The sequence below is a fragment of the Papio anubis genome, chromosome 5, assembly GCF_008728515.1.
Source record: "Papio anubis isolate 15944 chromosome 5, Panubis1.0, whole genome shotgun sequence".
Taxonomy (NCBI): domain Eukaryota; kingdom Metazoa; phylum Chordata; class Mammalia; order Primates; family Cercopithecidae; genus Papio; species Papio anubis.
In genome coordinates this window covers 73,236,730-73,251,102 of record NC_044980.1, presented here as the reverse complement: position 1 = coordinate 73,251,102, position 14,373 = coordinate 73,236,730, and the positions used below count along the sequence as shown (strand labels likewise).

The following is a 14,373-nucleotide window of genomic DNA, read 5'->3' as shown; positions in this document are numbered from 1 at the left end:
AGTAAATAAATAAATACAGGAAAAGAGACACTTCTTCTTTACCAAATAATTCCAATTAATATATAGGAAAGGACTGAGGGAAACAGAAACCATCCTTAGAACACCACTGTAATAACTGTTGCAGACAAGATCCTCCTATGGGTACTAAAATTAGGAGAAACAGGATATTTGCATAGTCTCAAAGTAATTAACAAGATGTTTGTTAAATACAAACGAAAAGATAGTAACTTCATAGTCGATAAACCCAGTAGATAGCTGTCTTAATGAGGTGATCAAAGCTAACATAACCAGAAATTAGACATATTCACATCATGTACCCTTTTGTATTGATATAGGAGTTAAAAAGAAATTACTTAAGCAGATAGGATACAGAAATCCTGGGTAAGGTTTCCCTTTTAATGAGAAGCAGCCCCAGGGCCAGGCACGGTAGATCACGCCTGTAATCCCAGCACTTTGGGGAGCCAAGGTGGGTGGATCAACTGAGGTCAGGAGTTCGAGACGAACCTGACCAACATGGTGAAACCCCATCTCCACTAAGAATACAAAAAATTAGCCACGCGTGATGGCAGTCACCTGTAATCCCAGCTACTCGGGAGGCTGAGGCAGGAGAATCACTTGAAGCCAGAAGGCAGAGGTTGCAGTGAGCTGAGATCATGCCACTGCACTCCAGCCTGGGTGTGACAGAGCAAGACTCTGTCTCAAAAAAGAAAAAGAAAAGCAGCCCACAAATCATTTCCTTTTCTACTAAAGAGCAGCCTGTAAAATCGAGCTGCAGACGTAAACAAGCAAGCTGTAGGCTTGCACCGGTGAATGCCAGCAGTTGTGCAAATAGGAATATACCACCTAGGACTAGGCATGTTCAAAATGGCGGCTCCATCTTCTGTTTTTGCAGCCACGTGTACCCTAAGGAACAGACAAGATGGCGCCAGCCCAGTGGCAAGCTCATTTGCATAAAAAGATTAGGGTAGGGCGACCAGCTTTCCCTGGCCTCTATGTAAGTGTCACACTTGGTCAAACCAATATGTGAGCCCAGGTAAATCAGACACCACCTTCTTCTCAAGCCTGCCTATAAAATCTGCGGCAGTCGGCTGCTATTCTGTGTTTTGGAGCCTCTGTCTCCCAAGTAGCTGCTCTCCTCTCTCCTTTCTGCTACATATTAAACTTTCCGCTCCTTAACCCAACCGCATGTCCCTGTCCTTTATTTTCTTGGCGCAAGATGACCAACCCCAGGTGTTTACCCCAGACAATGATGCTGCTTCAAAATGATACACTAAGAACTTACCACTTCTGTGGCATTTTTACCAAAATTGCATCACCTCAATCTAATACTGATTAGAAATTAGACAAACACAAATGGAGACAAACTGCTATAATTGTGTTTTATGCGCAATGTGGTAGGCATCTATTGGTGCCTCTGACAGTCATTTCTCATATGAAAAACTTTAATATGGAAATGTTTTGGTATAATAAAAAAATTTTATTTTATATAATTGTTTAACAGATTTCTTTAAAACCAAAGAATAATAGCTGGCCATGCATGGTGGCTCACACCTGTAATCCTATCACTTTGGGAGGCTGAAGTGGGAGGATCTCTTGGGTACAGGAGTTCGAGACAAGCCTGGACAACATAGTGAGACGTTATCTCTCCAAAAAAAGAAAAAAAAGGTAAGAATAATAGCTGCTGATTGGTGATAACTATTCAAGGGGTAAAGTCTTTACATTCACAAGGAATTCTATGCAGGGTGTGATTGTAAGCATAATTTTATGATGCTTTTAGATGTAGTAGTGCACCTATATGTAGCCAGTTTAGAGAGGAAATTGTCTGAAAATTGAAATTTTTATTCAAAAATCAAAAATTACAGAATCTCCTTTCTTCAGCATGTCCTTTTCTGTAACCACCAGGTGGTGCCATGAGCTTTAAAAATTACTATACGAATGTTACTTTTTTTGGTGGCGTAATACCTGAACTCTAGAATACGTGGAACCTTAGAGATATTCTCATCAAAAGTCTTTTTTTTTCCTAAGAGGCTTGCCCAACATTACAGCTAGTTGTGATGAGAGCTGGGATCAGAGTCCAAGTCTCCTGCCTTATTAAAGTTGCTGGAGAGGTAGGTTCTGCAGACAGGAGGCTACAGAAGAATTTTTAAAAATACCTGCTAAGTGTTATACAGAAAAAGGATTATGAGGCCAGGTGCAGTGGCTCATGCCTGTAATCCCAGCACTTCGGGAGGTTGAGGCGGGTGGATCACCTGAGGTCAGGAGTTCGAGACCAGCCTGGCCAATATAGTGAAACCCTGTCTCTACTAAAAATACAAAAATTAGCTGGGTGTGGTGGCACGCACTTGTAATCCCAGCTACTTGGGAGGCTGAGGCACGAGAATCACTTGAACCTGGGAGGCAGAGGTTGCAGTGAGCTGAGATCGCACCACTGCACTCAGCCTGGGCAACAGAGTCACACTCTGTCTCAAAAAAAAAAAAAAAAAAAAGAAAGAAAGAAAGAAAAAGGATTATGAGGAAGAGCAGGCTTTCAACATTGGTGAGACTGACTTGCTTTACAAGGGCACTGGCAAACAAACCTATGTAACACAAATGGCATTTCAACTGACAAAAATGTTGAGACCGGAGGCTCACAAGAACCTCACCCTGTATTGCTCCGAAAGCTATAGTAACCACCAGTTCAATGTTTGGAGTGACTTGGTAGATTGTGATTACTGCAAATGATGAGAATCAACTCTACGTAGAAATAAATGTAATAAAAAGAAGTGCAATACTTCTGAAAACTCTAAAACAGTGTTGAAAGATATTAAAGCTTCAAATAAGTGGAAAAAGATCTCATGTTCATGGATTTGGAGACTTAATATTCTTAAGATAGCAATATTTCCTAAATGGATCCACCAATTCAACACAATCCCTTTCAAAATCCCAGCTGCCTCTTGCCAAAATTGACAAGCTATACGTCCATTTGACAGACCTGGTGCAATTACTGTGTGCTGCTAAGGTTCTCACTACAGATGCAAGTGTCTTTGTACTTTCTGTCCGTCTTATTGTGGCAGCCAAGACTGGATAGAGGAAAACAGAGGAAAAATATGGACAGAGAAGTTTCGCAGATCAGAAATAACCTTGTAAACAGTGAAGAGCCTGTTTCACTTCAAAGAAGAACCCAAAATTTGAGTATACATGAGAAGTGTTGGGAAATATCTCCTACCACCCTCACCTGGTTGATCACACTTAAGTAAAAGCTTAAAGGTTAGGCTAATGAAAAGCAAGTTGGGGAATGTGGGGGGGATAAATTGGCAAGCTGATCCTAAAAATCATATAGAAATTCAAGGGATCTAGAATAAACCAAAACAATCTTAGGAAAGGAGAATGAAGTAGGAAGGCTCATATTCACTGACAGTGATCAAGGCCATGTGAAAGGATAGCCACATAAGGCCAGACACGGTGGCTCATGCCTGTAATCCCAGGTGTGATTACCCACCTTGGCAACCCAAGGTGGGTGGATCACTTGAGGTCAGGAGTTCGAGACCAGCCTGGCCAACATGGTGAAATCTCATCTCTACTAAAAATGCAACATCAGCCAGGTCTAGTGGCACATGCCTGTGATCCCAGATACTTGGGAGGCTGAGGCAGGAGAATTGCTTGAACCTGGGAGGCGGAGGTTGCAAGAGAGCCAAGGTTGTTCCATTGCACTCCACCCTGGGCAAAGAAACTCCATCTTGAAAAAAGAAAAAAAAAAAAGAAAGGACAGACACATAAACCAGTGGAACAAAATAGAGAGCTCAGAAATAGAACCATACTAACATAGTCAACTGATTTTTATCAAAGATACAAAGGCAATTCAATGGAGAAATAGTCTTTTTCAACAAATGGTGATGAACAAATTGGACATCTATATGCAAAAACAATAAACTTTGACACATCTCACACCTTAGAAAAAATTAACTTTAAATGAATCATAGATTTAAATATAAAATACAGGCTGGGCGTGGTGGCTCACGCCTGTAATTCCAACACTTTAGGAGCCCAAGGTGGGTGGATTACTTGAGCTCAGGAGTTCGAGACCAGCCTGGGCAACATGGCAAGACCCAGCTACTTGGGAGGCTATGGTGGGAAGATTGCTTGAGCCCAGCGGGGCGGAGGTTGCAATGAGCAGAGATCGTGCTGTAAAACTGCTAAAGAAAACACAGGAGAAAGTCTTTGTGACTCCTGATTTGGCAATGACTTTTTAGATACAATATAATCTATGAAAGAAAGATTTAATAAATTGGACTTTCTAGAAATTAAAAACTTTCACTTGTGAAAGACACTGTGAACAAAATAACAAGTCACAGACTGAAAGAAAAAATTGCAAATTACATATGAAATCTGCCTATAAAATCTTCCGCAGTAGATTTTGGTATATATGATCATACACCAAACATAACATTCTCAGACTCTGAACCAAGTGAATGGACCCCCTTTAGCCAAGGGCATTCCAAAGGAGGCCTGAAAAACTAGTTCAGGCCATGAGGGGAAGAAGGGATTGGTTGAAGGGATTGCCTCGTTATACCCTCTGTCCTTGGAATTTAGGCACAGCTGACCAGCATTAACATTAAAACAGAGCTCTTAAGCTGTCTGCTGACAAAGCTGACTCTTTGTAGCAATAATATACCAAATTCCAACCTGGCTCTAGTGTAACATCACATGCCAGATAGCAGGCCCTGAAAGTGAAGTATTTTACCCCGAAATATATTTGCTTTTTGGTTTTTGGTTTTTTTTTTGAGATGGAGTCTCACTCTGTCACCAGGCTGGCGTGCGGTGGCATGATCTCGGCTCACTGCAACCTTTAACTCTCTGGTTCAGGTGATTCTCCTGCCTCAGCCTCCCAAGTACCTGGGATTACAGGCACGCACCACCCTGCCCAGCTAATTTTCATATTTTTATTAAAGACCAGGTTTCACCACGTTGGCCAGGATGGTCTCAATCTCCTGACCTCGTGATTGAGCTGCCTCAGCCTCCCAAAGTGCTGGGATTACAGGTGAGAGCCACCATGCCCAGCCTCCTTGACGTATTTTTTAAATGGCCCTGCAAAGCTGACTTTTATGGGGGAAATCTACATTCTGTAGAGAACCCCCTTCCCTTTCCAGATCTTTTCCTGACTCAGGAGAGATTAACTAAGAGTCTAGCACCTTTTATTTGAGACAGGGTCTCACTGTATCACCCAGGTTGGAGTGCAGTGGTGCAGTCTCGGCTCACTGTAGCCTCGATTTCCTGGACCTCAGGTGATCCACCCACCTCGGCCTCCCAAAGTGCTGGGATTACAGGCATGAGCCACTGCACTTGGCCAACCGCTTATCTTAATCCAGAGTTCCTTTCTATTGATTCCAGATCTTTAGATAATAACATAATGTTTTTCAACCAACTGCCAACCATAAAATCTTTGAATCCATCTATGACCAGGAACCCTCCCCGTCCCCACTTCAAGTTGTCCCAACTTTCTTTCTTTTTTTTGAGATGGAGCCTCGCTCTGTCGCCAGGCCAGAATGCAATGGCGCAATCTTGGCTCACTGCAACCTCCGCCTCCCAGGTTCAAGCTATTCTCCCGCCTCAGCCTCCCGAGTAACTGGGACTACAGGCACCTGCCACAACGCCTGTCTAATTTTTTATATTTTTAGTAGAGACAGGGTTTCACCGTGTTAACCAGGATGGTCTCGATCTCCTGACCTCATGATCTGCCTGCCTCGGCCTCCCAAAGTGCTGAGATTACAGATGTGAGCCACCGCACCCGGCCAGGACAGTCTATAAAATTACTGGACTATTCAAAAAAGTCAAGATCGTGGCTGGGTGCAGTGGCTCACGCCTGTAATCCCAGCACTTTGGGAGGCTGAGGTGGGTGGATCACCTGAGGTCAGGAGTGTGAGACCAGCCCGGCCAACATGGCATAACCTCGTCTCTACTAAAAATACAAAAATTAGCTAGGCATGTTGACGGGCGCCTGTAATCCCAGCTACTCAGGAGGCTGAGGCACCAGAATCGCTTGAACCAGGGAGGCAGAGGCGGTGGTGAGCCGAGATCGTGCCACTGCACTCCAGCCTGGGCAACAAGAGCAAAACTCCGTCTCAAAAAAAAAAAAAAAAAAATCAAGATCATGAAAGCAAAGAAAGACTGGGGAATTGTTTAAAGGAGACTAACGAGCCTGAAAACGAAATGAAATATGCAATCCTGGACTGGGTCATGACTGGAAAAAAATGATCTATAAAAAGCATCACTTAAATTTGAATACAGTCTTCAGATTGAAACTCACGCATCAGTACTTTTTAAAGTTCCTGGTAGATTTCCAGGTGTAGCCAAATTTGAAAATCAGTGGAGTTTCTCCCCTGGTCTTCATTTAGACCTCACTACAGGCCCAATTAAACCAGGCAGTTTCTAACTTCTGCATAGTGTCTTAGAATGTTTAGGAAGCTCTGAAGACAGAGAGATTATAAAGATGACATGCTATAAACCTAATATTGGCATGCTTTTATGGTAATTAATAAGACAAATGATTATGAAACTGCATTAAAAGAATTGCAGAGGGCTTGAATGATGTAAATAATTAATCTTTTTTCCTAATTACAATGATGTTCCTTAGTCATCAATTCTGCCTTCTTAATTTCTGAAGACAAGCTTCGATTGCTAAAGAGGCTGCAGTGAGCTGAGGTCACGCCACTGCACTCCAGCCTGGGCGACAGAGGTGAGACTTCGTCTCGTCTCAAAAAACAAAAAAGTAAGAAGGGCACACAATGAAATCAGCACGAGAGTTAAGTTTAAGAACCAAAGTAGCTTGTCTCTAGGTGTCAGATTTCAGTTCTCTTGACTGTCAGTACTAGGAGCCATCCCATGTTTTCCTCTGTTGTTGTTGTTGTTTTGTTTTGCTTTGAGATGGGATCTCACTCTGTTATCAGGCTGGAGTGCAGTGGCGTGAACTTGACTCACTGCAACCTCTGCTTCCTGGGCTCAAGTGATCCTCCCACCTCAGCCTCCCAAGTAACTGGTACCACAGATGCATGCCATCATGCCTGGCTAATTTTTGTATCTTTTGTAGAGACAGGGGTCTTGCCATGTTACCCAGCCTGGTCTCGAACTCCCGAGCTCAAGCGATCCACCCACCTCAGCCTCCCAAAGTGCTGGGATTACAGGTATGTGTTGCTGCCCCCAGTCTCCAACTTTTCTTTCTTATTTCCTCTGGGCCCAGAACACCATACTGGGCCTTTTCAACTCCTCAAAGGTGTTTTTCACTATTTACATGTGCTGAAATTGCCAAGAAATAAAAAGCAATAGCACTGCCACCACATTCATCCTCCAGCTAGGGCTCCGTCTCTCCGCACTTCCCAGGCAAACTGCTGAGCACTTTCCATTTCCTCACTCCTACTCGCTCTTCAAACCATTAGAATCGGCCCTCTTGCCCAGAACTTTACCAGGTTCCCCAAAGATTTCCTTGCTAATAAACCCAAAGGACAACTTTCCATCTCTGTTAACTGGTCCTCAGCTATGTTTTACACTATTGGCCATTCCAGACACGCAGACCCAGAACAGCTTTGAAGTCAGACAGCCTAAATTCAAATCCTGGCTTGGCCACTCACTAGCCCAGCAACCATAGCCAGTTACCTAATATTAGAGCCTCCGTTTCCTCAAGTGTTGCATGGAGATTGTAACAATATGTACCCCTGGAACAGGTTGCCGTAAGTGCTGAACACCATGTCTGGCGTTTGGTAAGCACTCAGTGAATTATGACTTTCTAATAAAAATTTCTCTTGTCAGTAGGCATGGTGGTTCATGACTGTAATTCCAGCACTTTAGGAGTCCAAGGCAGGGAATTGCTTGAGCCCAGAAATTTGAGACCATCCTAGGCAACAGCAAGACCTTTTCTCTACAAAAAGAATTTTTAAAATTAGCTGGTGTGGTAGCACGTGCCTGTAGTTCCAGTTGGGAGGCTGAGGTGGGAGGATTGCTTGAGCCTAGGAGGTAGAGGCTGCAGTGATCTGCGATTGTGCTACTGCACTCCAGTCTGGGCAAACAGAGGGAGATCCTGTCTCAAAACTGATCAATTCATCAATTGATGGACATTTGTGTTGTTTTCCCTTTTTGGCTATTATGAATGATGTTTTACTGTGAACACTCATGTACAGGTTTTTGTGTGGACATATGTTTTCACCACCCTTGGTTAGCCCAGCAACTGTAGCCAGTTACCTAATCTCAGTTCTACTTGGAAGTAAAATTACTAGGCCATGCAGTAACTGTGTTTAACATTCAGAAGAACTGCTAAATAGTTTCCCAAAGTCATAATACCAATTTACAATCCCACCAGTAATGTAAGAGAGTTCCAATTTCTCCATATTCTTGCTAACACTTATTATCTTTTTAAATTTTAGCCATTCCAGTGTGTGTAAAGTGATATGTCATTCTGGTTGGGTTTTTTTTTTTTTTTTTTTTGGAGACAAAGTCTTTCTCTATTGCCCAAGCCGGAGTGCAGTGGCATGACCTAGGCTCACTGCAACCTCCACCTCCCAAGTTCAAGCGATTCTTGTGCCTCAGCCACCCAAGTAGCTGGGATTACAGGCACATGCTACCACGCCCAGTTAATTTTTGCATTTTTAGTAGAGACAGGGTTTCACCATGTTGGCCAGGCTGGTCTGGAACTCCTGACCTCAGGTGATCCACCCGTCTCAGCCTCCCAAAGTGCTGGCATTACAGGTGTGAGCCACTGCACTCAGCCCTCATTCTGGTTTTGATTAGCATCTCCCTAATGAATAGTGATATTTATTGTCTTTGCATATACTTATCAGACATTTTCATACCTTCTTTGGAGAAATATCTATTCAAATACCTTGCCAATTTTGAAAATGAGTTATTTGTCTTTTTATTGTTGAGTTGTAAGTGTTCTTTATATATTCTGAGTACTAGCCTCTTATCAAATCAATAGTTGGCAAATATTTCCTCCCATTCTGTGGTCTGCCTTTTTCACTTTAAGAGCGTCTTTTTTTTCCCCCTCTCCAACTTTTATTTTAGATTCAGAAACAAAGCTATTTTTCCAACATATCCAACATGCTTCTGGCTCAAGGCCTTTGCACTGGCTATTCTCTTTGCCTGGGGGACCTTTCCCAGATCTTCACATAGTTCCCTCCATCTGTCCATTCATGTCTATCTCCTTAGGGCAGCCTTCTCTGACCACCACATATAAAGTAGCATTCCCATGACTACCCCTTTCCTCTGCTTAGTTTTCCTTTGTAACCCTCATCCCTGCCTGAAATTGTATTATCAGTTTCTCTATTACTTGTCTGTTTCCTCTGTTAGAATGTAGTTCTACAAAGACTAGAACGTTGTCTTGTTCCATGTTCTATCTCCAATGCTTAACAAAATCCATGAGTCATGAAAGGCACTTAATAACATTTTGTAGAATGAATGAATAAATGTAAGAAGTTGGTGAGTTTCCCCAGTAAGGTTTACCGATGAAGCTATCCCAACATGCAGATGAGAGATAGACACTGTTTTAGATACCTGAAATGATCACCGGGGACTAGGTATAGGACCATCCACAGACACAGTTTCATTTTAACACATCTGTTTCACTAACACAAGAGTGAGGCCGGGTGTGGTGGCTCATGCCTGTAATCCCAGCACTTTGGGAGGCTGAGTTGGGTGGATCACTTGAGGTCAGGAGTTTGAGACCAGCCTGGCCAACATGGCAAAACTCCATCTCTACAAAAAATACAAAAATTAGCCAAGTGTAGTGGTGCATGCCTATAGTCTCAGCCACTTGGGAGGCTGAGGCACAAGAATTGCTTGAACCTGGGAGGTGGAGGTTGCAGTGAGCCAAGATCATGGCACTGCACTCCAGCCTGGGTGATAGCGCAAGACTCTGTCTCAAAAGAAAAAAAAAAAAGACAAGAGTAAGATATTCCATATGGGTACAATATCAGTAACAGTGGAGGCTTTCACCAGGTTCAAAGGGTGGGCCAACGATCAATCTTGAATTACTAAACATCTCTCTGAAAGATTTTGTCATTTTGGTCTTCCTGGAGTTTGTCGGAAATTCCCTGTTTTTTTTTTTTGAAAAATTATTTAATTTTGATATACACAGATCTGTCTCAGTCTAGCAGCTTGCATCTTCTTGCCAGTTAGAGCTCATTCTGGGGTATATGTTGTCAACTAGCTGTCACAACTTTTCTTAGCACCAAGAGAAACCTGGGTAAGATCTTTGCTTTCTGCCCTTCATCTTCCATTCCTCGAATTCTCTACTTGCAGAATTTTACCTACTCTGTAGCTGGTATGTCTTATCTTTCCCTTCCCTTCCCATCCTTTTTTTTTTTTTTTTAGACGGAGTCTCACTCTGTTGCCCAGGCTGGAGTGCAGTGGCACAATCTCGGCTCACTGCAGCCTCTGCCACCGCACCTGGCCTTGATGTAAGGTTTTATATTCATTTACTAGCAGATCTATGGCTTGATGCAACAAGCAAGAATTGTGTTCCAACTTCTCTGTTTCCCAGCCCTTGCCAAGCCATCAACTCAGCACTCAGTTTGGATTAGAAATGGTCTACATGGTTTTCGACTATTGTTAACAAAGATTCCTTTTGTGAGACATGCATCGTCTGTTTTTTAATTTCTCAGTCTGGTCACCTGCAGCTATTTCAGCTGCACAATGCCATTACTCAAAACTTGAATTTCATTTTCTTTGTGAACAAGAGCACTTGCTATGTCTTTTGGACATTTCTAACAGTGTTTGATTAGATCACCAAACTCACTTCAGTCTTCTGCTTCTTGTTGTAAGTATTCAAGTCTCTCTCTTTTTAAAATAGTTGAGGCCAGGTGTGGTGAGTCATGCCTGTAATCTCAGCATTTTGGGAGGCTGAGGCAGGCAGATTGGCTGAGCTCAGGAATTTGAGATCAGCCTGGGCAACAAGGCAAAACCCCGTCTCTACAAAAAAATACAAAAATTAGCTAGGCATGGTGGCGTGTGCCTGTAGTCCCAGCTATGCAGGAGGCTGAGGTGGGAGGATCACCTGAGCCGGGGAAGTCAAGGTTGCAGTGAACCATGATTGTGCAACTGCACTCCAGCCTGGGCAATGGGATTGAGACCCTATCTCAAAAAAATGTATATATCCAGGTGTGGTGGGTACATACCCATAGACCCAGCTACTCGGGAGGCTGAGGCAGGAGGATTGCTTGAGCCCAAGGGGTTTGAAGTCAAAGTGAACTGTGATGGCATCACTGCACTACAGCTTGGGTGACAGAGCAAGACAATCTCAAAAAAAAAAAAAAAATGTAGGCTGGGGCAGTGGCTTATGCCTGTAATCTTAGCACTTTGGGAGGCTGAGGTGGGTGGATCACTTGAGGTCAGGAGTTTGAAACCAGCCTGGCCAACACGGTGAAACCCCCGTCTCTATTAAAAATACAAAAATTAGGCCAAGCACAGTGGCTCACGCCTGTAATCCCAGCACTTTGGGAGGCTGAGGTGGGCGGATCACCTGAGGTCAGAAGTGTGAGACCAGCCTGGCCAACATGGTGAAACCTCATCTCTAGTAAAAATACAAAAAAATTAGCTGGGCATGGTGGCACGTTCCTGTAATCCCAGCTACTCGGGAGGTTGAGGCAGGAGAATTGCTTGAACCAGGGAGTTGGAGGTTGCAGTGAGCTGACATCATGTCACTGCACTCCAGCCTGGCGACAGAGTGACACTCCATCTCAAAAACAAAACAAAACAAAAAAACCGACAAAAAATACAAAAATTAGCCAGGCACGGTGGCGGGCGCCTGTAATCTCAGCTACTTGGGAGGCTGAGGCATGAGAATCGCCTGAACCTGGGAGGCAAAGGTCCTGCCACTGCACTCTAGCCTGGGTGACAGAGCAAGATTATGTCTTAAAAAAAAAAAAAAAAGTTTAATTGACAAAGATCATATATAGTCAAGGCATACAACATGATGATTTGACATATGTGTATAGATTTTGTAATGATTATCATAATCAAATTAACGCATTCAACACTACCCTTGCTGTTCAGTAGATCCCTAGAACTTGTTCATCTTTTTTTTTTTATTTAGAAGTGGGGGTCTGAGCCAAGCTCAGAAATTGTTCATCTTAGAGCTGAAAGTTTATATCCTGTGATCAACATCTCTTCATTTCTCCTATTCCTCAGCCTTTGGCAACTGTCGTTCTACTCTGCTTCTACGAATTTGACTTTTTTAGATTCTACAAGTGAAATCATACGTTATGTGTCTTTCTGGGTCTGGTTTATTTCACTTAGCATGATGTTTTCTGCTTTCATCAATGTTGTTGCATATTGCAAGATTTTCTTCTTTTACGTGGCTTGAATAATATCCCATTGTATGTATGCACACCAAAATGTTCTTCATTCATTCATCCATCCATGGACACTTAGGTTGTTTCCATATCTTGGCTATTGTGAATAGTGCTGCAATTAACATGGGAATGCAGATACCTCTTTGAGATACTGATTCCATGTCCTCTGGATATATATTCAGAAGTAGGATTGCTGGATTGTATGGTAGTTCTATTTTTAATTTTTTTTCCCAATGACCTCTGAACTTTGTATTGGCCTCCTGCGCCCCAAAGGATACCCAGCTTCTGCTGGCTTAACATCTTAGCACTTTGGTGTTGTTGGTCTCAGACACCCCTATGCCGTCCACTATCCTGCGGGTGGTGGTCTTCTGGATGCTTTGGATGGAGTTGCTGCTGTCCAGGGCATCACCAGGATTGAAGCCCTCCCCATCTTCCAGCAGGCAGTGGTAGGTGGCGATCTTAGCCTCCAGCTTGATCTTGATGTTCAGCAGAGCCTCATACTCCTGGGTCTGGTGCTGCCCCTCTGCCCAGGTCTGTGCCAGCTCCAACTCCAGGTGCAGCAGAACCCTGTTGAGCTGCTCCATCTGCATGGCATAGCGGGTCTCCACCTCCCTCAGGCTGTTCTCCAACCTGGCTTTCAGATTTCTCATTGAGTGCAGGTTGATCTCCAAGGACTGGATTTTACATCTCAGCTCCGTGAGCATCATCTCAGCAGCTCTGATCTCAGCAGACTGCTTGGTGCTCTCCTCAGTCTGCTAGGACCAGTACTTGTCCAGCTCCTCTCAGTTCTTCTGAGCCAACTTGTCGTATTAGGCCTGGATGTCTGCCATGATCTTGGTGAGGTCCTGAGATTTGAGGGCATCTACCTCCACAGTCAACCCAGAGCTGGCAGTCTGGGCTTGGAGGCCTTTTACCTCCTCTTTGTGGATTTTCTTCATGAAGAGCAGCTCCTCCTTGAGAGCCTCAACCTCTGCCTCCAGCTGCAGCTGAGTGACATTGGTGTCATCAGTGGTCTTGTGGAGCCCATGGACGTCACTCTCCTCAGACTGGCACATGGCCAGTTCTGTCTCACACTTGACTCTAAAGTCATCAGCAGCAATATGGGCATTGTCAATCTGCAGAATGATGCAGGCACTGTCCACGGTACTTGCGAAGATCTGAACCCTCAGGTCCTCAATGGTCTTGAAGTAATGCCCCTAGTCTCTCACCTGGGGTCCCTTCTTCTCCAGATGCTACCGGATTTTGCTCTCCAGCCTCCATTTATCAGGCTGCAGTCTCCTCACTCTGTCCAGGTAGGAGGCCAGATGGTCGTTCAGGCCTTGCATGGTCTCCTTCTGGATATCCCCTATTCCCACCAGGTCCCAGACCGCAAGCCGCCCCAGAACCTTGTGGAGTGGGACACCGAGATCTGGGAGCCTGAGCCCCTGGCACCTGCATAGATGCTGGCCATGCTGCTGACCAGCTGGGCCACGTGGCTGGGCAGCTGGACAGAGCCCAGGGACCAGTAGTTGGTGGAGGAGGTGGTGGAGCAAGTGGTAAAGCTCATGCTGTCTGGGAGAAAAGCAAGAGGATGGGACTCAGGTTGTACCTAGGACCTAATTTTTTTTTTTTTCTTTTTTTTTGAGCCAGAGCTTCACTCTGTTGCCCAGGCTAGAATGCAGTGGCAAGATCTCAATTCACTGCAACCTCCACTTCCCGGATTCAAGCAATCCTCCCACCTCAGCCTCCCGAGTATCTGGGACTATAGGTGTGTGCCACCACACCTGGCTAATTTTTTTTATAGAGATGGGGTCTCACTATGTTGCCGAGGCTGGTCTCAAACTCCTGGGCTCAAGCAATCCCCCTGCTTCAGCTTCCCAAAGTGCTGGGACTGCAGATGTGAGCCACCACACCTGGCCCTATTTTTAACTTTTGAGAAACTTCCATACTCTTTTTCATAATGGCTGTACCGACTTACGTTCCCACCAACAATATACAAAAGTTATTTTTTCTCCACACCCTTACCGAAATTTCACGTTCCTTGTCTTTTTGATAACCATTCTAACAGGTGTGAGGCAAT

General features: G+C 44.1%; 1 pseudogene; it reads right to left on the bottom strand.

Annotated features, from left to right (window-relative positions):
- Positions 1 to 11,857: 11,857 nt before the first annotated feature.
- LOC101000957 lies at positions 11,858 to 13,955 on the bottom strand (annotated as a pseudogene).
- Between the last annotated feature and the right edge of the window lie 418 nt (positions 13,956 to 14,373).